Source organism: Elephantulus edwardii, unplaced genomic scaffold (genome assembly GCF_000299155.1).
Source record: "Elephantulus edwardii isolate Elephantulus edwardi_28Jun2011 unplaced genomic scaffold, EleEdw1.0 scaffold00337, whole genome shotgun sequence".
Taxonomy (NCBI): Eukaryota; Metazoa; Chordata; class Mammalia; order Macroscelidea; family Macroscelididae; genus Elephantulus; species Elephantulus edwardii.
In genome coordinates this window covers 1,301,827-1,308,809 of record NW_006400087.1, presented here as the reverse complement: position 1 = coordinate 1,308,809, position 6,983 = coordinate 1,301,827, and positions in this window count along the sequence as shown.

Genomic DNA, 6,983 nt, shown 5'->3' with positions numbered 1-6,983 from the left:
TATTTTGGTTGCCTTGGATTTGGTTTAATTTTCCTCAGCTATTATTTCTATATTTCCAGCATTCAAACTATGTATATTCCATGTTCCAATTATTAAAGGATGTTTGCCATCCCCCCTAAGTTCAACAGACTTCCAATCTGGGCTCTTCCACTAATACTGTAACTATCTGCATTCCTTTAGTGTTCAGAAGGTTTTCAGAGGACAGTTATTTTAGAAGTCAATTCTTCTTCTGAGTCTGACTTAATTTGGAAGCTCTATTTAAACCTGTCTACCATGGTAATTTGAAAAACCCGTGGTATAGCTTTAAGAATCATAGCAACTCACAAGTGATCTCAGTACAGCAAACTGACAAACAAGTGCTGTACCTACCAATTACAACATTATCCTCCCAAATACAACAAATTGAAAATTTAGTTGGTAACTCTAATAGCAAATCAGTCTTCATACCAAACATCTCACACCTAAGACCTATCAGCACACAAATGACTTAACTAAATGAAAAAGACCTATTTTCTGGATTGCTGCTATTCAAACAAGCAGCTCGAAGGCAGGCTCCAACTAACTTTTAATCACAAAGGCCTACCTACCAGGTCCTAATTTGTTTAAGCAAGAGGCTCCTAGCCCATAACTGATGTTAATTAAATAAAAAGACCAACTAAGCTACACCTGACTGTTAATAAAAAAATTAAAAAACTACCAGCTCACAACTGACTGTTAATTAAAAAAACAAAACAAAAAACAACAAGCTTCATTCCCTGTAGCAACCTGTTTATACGATTTACTATTTGCTGCTGTTCTGTAATTATAATGACTTTCATTTTACCAACACTGTTAAAGTGTTTTATACATCTAGTAGGATCACAGAAGGATGTAGCACTGATGGTGCAAACATTTTTCTTCTTAGACTGTCTTTGGCTTGGAAGTCCCACTAAAACTCTGCCCAATATCAAAGCAATACTAAAGCTTTCAGTGGTAGATAGGTTGTAGTTGCACAAGAGACGTATTTACTGAAAAATGAACTAGAGTTTTCCTATTTGGAAGGTGAGAAGTCTAGCTCCCCAAAAATATGACGCTCAGCAAGGCCAAGACTATATAGCTATGGGTGGATGCAGCCAGAATTAGAACTCAGATCTCCAGAATGCTTCACTCTTCTGAACTACTATGTTACTCATTTTAAAATTTTCCAATCCATTTTTCCCTGCTATATTAAATTTTTAGATATTATTTTTAGATATTATTAAAAATCTTCAATAATTCTACTCAATAATTAAGATGCAATCTTAAAGAAAAAAACTTTCTTTCATCATCTCATTATAAAGCCCCAAACAAAAACAGCTGTTCTAAAACTTTTATATCATTTAATGTGGTAACTTAGGAGATTTGTCTGGTTGATACACATGAGCCCTTTAAAGGAATTCCTCAATAAGAAAACTAGCGTAAGAGACATGAAGGCCACAGGTAAAATTCAAGGGCTTGGTCACTTGGATGGCCCACTTTAGGAGCTCCTTCTACTGGACACTCTTTTATCTATCCTTCTTGCTGATCCACCATCTGCTTTTCTGATGAGTGAGTATTGTCTCTTGTGGATTCTACTGCCCATCTTTCTATTGCTTTCTGCAGCTCTGGAGGTTCTTTACCAATATCTTCATTCCTAAAGTGAACCTCATTCTTCTCACTCCTGTGCCGTCTGCAGTCTTGCAACATGCTCAATCAAACCTGGTTCTATCCATCCCATTAATGTCTGGGGCCTGAAGAGAGCCTAGTGTGGACCTGCATCCAGTCACTCATGCTAGCCAATGCTGAAGTGGGTTCCTGAGTGCCAATGCAATCAGAGCAGAAATGTGGCCACAGTGACTGATCAATGAATTAGTTACAAAGAAAGTTTAGATTTAAGGAAAGGGGATAAAGGATAAGTCGGTAGGCAAAATAAGACACAGGAAACCCTGAGGAGGTTAGGGTTGAGTCCAAAATCATGCAAGCACACAGAATATTTATTTCTGTAGACAAAACAGCTGTTAACCAGCTGATGCTGACTCACAGGGATCCCAGAATAGAGTTTTGCTCTGGTGGGCTCTCTGGATCTTCCAGGCCAGACTGATAAGCCATTCTTCTGAGAGAGTCCTGGGCAGATGCAGTCCTCCAGCCTTTATGTTGGCAGCTGGTGGTCAGTATTAATTATATGCAATACCCCAGAAACATCTTCTAGAAACTTTCTAAAGAAGGAGTGGGTTGGCTTGTAAACAAACTGGATGAGGCTACACATTGCCTGGTGAAGTTGGATTCCTTTTTCTAATAAAATTAATAATTTAACTATTAACATGTATGCTTCTCCACCAATCCTCTGATTATGAAAGATAAGGTTTAAGCTGTTAATTTTATAATAGTATGTGTAAAGTTCAAGCACAAGTGAATGCTGAACAAATGAAACTTACATGGGTGCAATAGCTCTACCTCTTTGTTTTAAATGAATTTTTTAAAATTAATTTTAATGAAAGTTTACAGACTTAGGGTTTCCATTCATTCATTCATTGTTACACTTTTCTCCCTGTCCACCCTCTCCCCCTCAATTCGCTCTTCTCTTTGAAAAGTAAAACAAAAATTCTTTTATTGTTATACAATACCTTCCCTCAAGTGCAGCCTTCATTCTGGACTCCTGTTATGACAATAACACCTAGTTATATATCCCTTTTAAACAGTTATCTCCCTCATCTGTTTCAATGCACTATAAATTATTTATGCCCTCTTTCTCAGTCTTCTCTCAACCTCAATGTCTGTCCCATTTTACAACAGTGGTCCTTTGCAATATTTGTCCTTTTGTGACTGAGATATTTCACATAGCATAATGTCCTCCAGGGTCACCCATTTTGTGTAATATAGCTCTACCTCCTCTTCTTGACAGCTACATTGACCACCCTTTCAGTCTTTAATGCCAGCTGGCTAGGGGCACTGAGGGCAGATGCCTTCAAGACTTCACCTAAAGGTAGGCAGGGTTGTGCTCCCTGTCATAATAGAGTGAGTCCTAATTCTTATCAAGTCCTAATTCTTGTTGCTGGGGTTCTGTGAGAGCTTGCAATATGTAACCACACACAAGATGTGTCACCAAGTTGGGAAAACCTGAGCCCAAGGCAGACATCCTGGCAGCTAGTCAAAGCTACTTCCAAAGGCGGGGGGGGGGGGAAATTAATAACTCTGTAGCTGGAGTACAGAGAGATTTATTTTTATTCAGTGTTTGAAGGAACTGTATGTAGAATAATTATCTCAAAAAGAAATTACTGCTTTTACTCAGTGATTCCATTCATTAAAATGAAAGAACTGGTCTCTAATGTTCCGTGACCACCTTCCAGAACAGAATGCAAACTTCCCTCCACTCCTGGATTCTCTCCTATCACCTCGTTATAAGGAAGCACCTGCATGTCACCGACACCTCTTTCAGGCCTTTTAAGATTGTTTGCACTCTGCATGATGGAGCACATATTACAAAGGAGAGGGATTTTCTACTACCAAAAAAATTACAACCAGCCAAATGAGGACTAAAGGGCCGTCAATAACCCTGAGCTGCAAATGACATTAAAAGTGAAATTTCAGTGGTGTAATTTCTATGTGCACTATTAGAAGACACTTACAGGCCAAGAAAAAAAGGAAACACACCCAGAGAACATCACTCAGAAAGGGCAAAATACTAGTTGTATTTGCCTCAAGAGTTACACAGCAAGTTCATCTGTTCCATCGTAAGCTTCTCCTTTTAACTCCTTATTTTTCTGCCATATCACAAGTCAAGCAAAAGCCTGGGTGCTACAAGAAACTATACAACAATTACTCATTCTGGAAGGTTCTCATTTTTCTATCTTCTTGAAAAACATGAGTCAAAGACCACTGAAATCCCATAGGGAACACTGGCCACTGTCCAAGTCTGCAGGCCTTCCACATGATGCCCGCCAAAATGATGTTTTCTGAAGTTACCTGGTGAGAGAACCTTTATTATCTCAATCAGCTTGAACGCTCCAGATTTCTGTGGTTTTTCAACTCAATGAACTAAAAATCAATTCATTTTACCAGTGTTTCTTCCTTTAACAAATATTTACTCAGCACCAACCACATATTCAACATTGTTCCAGGTATGAGAAATAAAGATGCTAAAAAAATATACAAGAATTCTTGCCACACAAAAGTCAAAAAGTCTTAAGCAACAAGCTCTGGGAAGAAAAACTGCAGTGCTAAAGATACGAGAGCAAGGAAGGATATGAAAATTATTTTACTGCCTCTGGAAAAACAATTCACTCTACAGAGAAACTAAATCTTGTGTCAATCAAGAGGTCATCAAAGGAATACTCAGTGCTAAAGGCTATAGATGGTAATAAAAGAACGAGTTCTTGCCATCTGGAACCAGAAGAGGGGACCCCAAGACCCAGCATCATGCAAGAGATACCTCGGATATGTGGGAAGTATAATGGAAGCCCAGAGGACAGTGTGTGTCCTTGGATAAAGGAACACTAGCAGATCGAGTTAATGACGTTCCCAGGGTCTAAGGATCTCACAGGCCAAAACTGCTTCTCGGACAGTCATGCTCATTACTTGGCAGAAAAGAAGAGTGTAAAAATAAAATCTCTGTTTATAGACAAGGCAGTCAAATAGAGGGAATTTGGGCTTTGGGAAGGGTCCACATCAGAATGGTGAAAGTCATTTCACGAGAAGGATACTAAGCTATTCTAAGAAATCGCCAAATGTCCCAAATGTCCAGGACAGGGGAGCCAGCTTTCCAGGATTTGAATGGAAACAGAGCCCGGCCTTAGTGAGAGGAAACTGGCAACCAGGACACAGCTGAGCCTTAGAGAACATAACCTGAGAGAGAGAATTTGGGGGACAGGGACACAGCCTAGCCTAAAAGAGGATGTGAGCTCTTTTACAGCCTACCCTCAGAGAGGGAACACTATGTCGAGGGACAAATTTTAGCCTGAGAGAGAGAATGCTGGAGACAGAGACACAACCCAGCACAACACAAGCTCAACTTCTCTTTAGCACATCACTTTTAAGTCACTTCATAGTTTCACTAGCTGGAACATATTAGCAAGAACCCACATTACCCTGGCAGGCACAACACACAGGTTAAGTCTGTGTCATGAAATCATTGATCCTAAGAACTCCTTGTCTGCTGCTGTGTCCTCTATGCCTGCTACAGCCAAGATGAGCAACAGAAACCTGTAGAGCAAATGAATGAACAAACAAAAGAAACAAGAAAGCAACAGAGCAAGAGGATAAAAAGTAAATGCAACAAAAGAACAGAGGGAGTCACTGGAATAAAGCCTCTATATATCCACCAGCACCTTGACAGGGAAAGGAAACATGAAACTTCATGGAGTCCAATGATCTACTAGAAGAAGGCAGATAAAGAAGAGTGGTGTGGGCCTGTCAGAGCAGTGGGGGGAAAGCCCAGAATGGGGACTACAGAAGAGGCAAAGAGCAACATGGCCTCTTCAGCTTTGCTTCCAGGGGGAACCTGAATGGGCAACCACTGCCTGTGAGAACCAAGGGAGACATCACTACTGAGAACCAGAAAGGATGACAACTACCTGTGAGAACCAGAAAGGAAGACAGCCCCTACCTGTGAGAACAAAAGAGAGACAAGGCCCCCACCTGAGAGAACCAGAGAGACACATGGCCCCCACCTGAGAGAACCAGAGACAGATAATGGCTCTTAGGTGTGAGAACCAGAGATAGACTTGGCACCGACCTGTGAGAACCAGAGGGACACATGACCTCCACCTGTGAGAACCAGAGAGAGACATGAACCCCACCTGTGAGAACCAGAGAGAGACAGGGCTCCTACCTGTGAGAACCAGAAAGGAAAATGGCCTCTACCTGTGAGAACCAGAAAAGGAGAAATCACCAACTGGGAGACCAGAAAGAATGAATGAAGGCCATAGCTTGTGAGAACCCGAAAAGGAGATGACCACCATTTGTGAGAATCAGGAAAGCATGACACTAATTAACTGTGAGAACCCGAAGGGAGATGAACACCACCAGAAAGGGAGTTGGTACCACCTGTGAGGACCAGAAAGGGAGGCACACCACTGAGAAGAATCAGAAAGGGTGATGGTTACTCCTTGTGAGAACCAGGAACGAAGACAGCTCCTGTGAGAACTAGAAAGGACAGCAGTCATTATCTGTGGGAACAGAAAGGAAGATGGCCATCATTTTGAGAACCAGAAAGGTGACAGCCACTACTTGCTCAGCAACAGGAAGGGCAAAGAGAATACAGATTAGGGGATACTGGTTTTCTTCCTATCTTCTTTATTAAGATGAATGAGCTTCAAAGTGGCAAGGATGAAGCAAACATCATGACAAGGACCCTGCTCAGTCCAAGATGTGGAGGGTGACTATAGCACCCTGACCACTCAGCCACATCCTGGGCAGGCAGGATCTGATCAAACGGCTGACAGCTCTGCATGAGTCACACACAGAACCAGACCTGGACAGTGTGGAGGAAGGAGGATAGATGGAGGGGCCGAGCAATGATGGTGACAGGCTACCTGGGGCCCTCCATTGGCCCACATCAAATCCTACTTCACTTCTCACCCTAGGGCTGTGACTGGGCAACTTCCTCCTCATGAAAGAAGAGATAACCATTGTACCTGGCTCAAAGGACTCAAAGGACACATCTGTGCATTAAATAAATTAAATCAGAAGTAGAGATATATGTTTGTTAAGTTAAGGTTTTATATAACAAGGGCATACTCTAAACATGTGCAAATGCAAGAGTGAGGCAAGAAATCCTAATGAATCCTTCTGAAGGATTATAATCCTGTGACTTATATTGGCACAAAAGAAAACTTCAGACACATGCACAGGAGCCACTGTGGGCTTGTGGCTGAGCCCTATTTTATATTCTATAGGGGAGGAGGAGAGGAAGCTGAACACCAGTGATGTGGGAGGTAGAGGTATAGGTGAGTCCTCCTGGTTTTTTGCACTTTATTCTTAATAAAAAG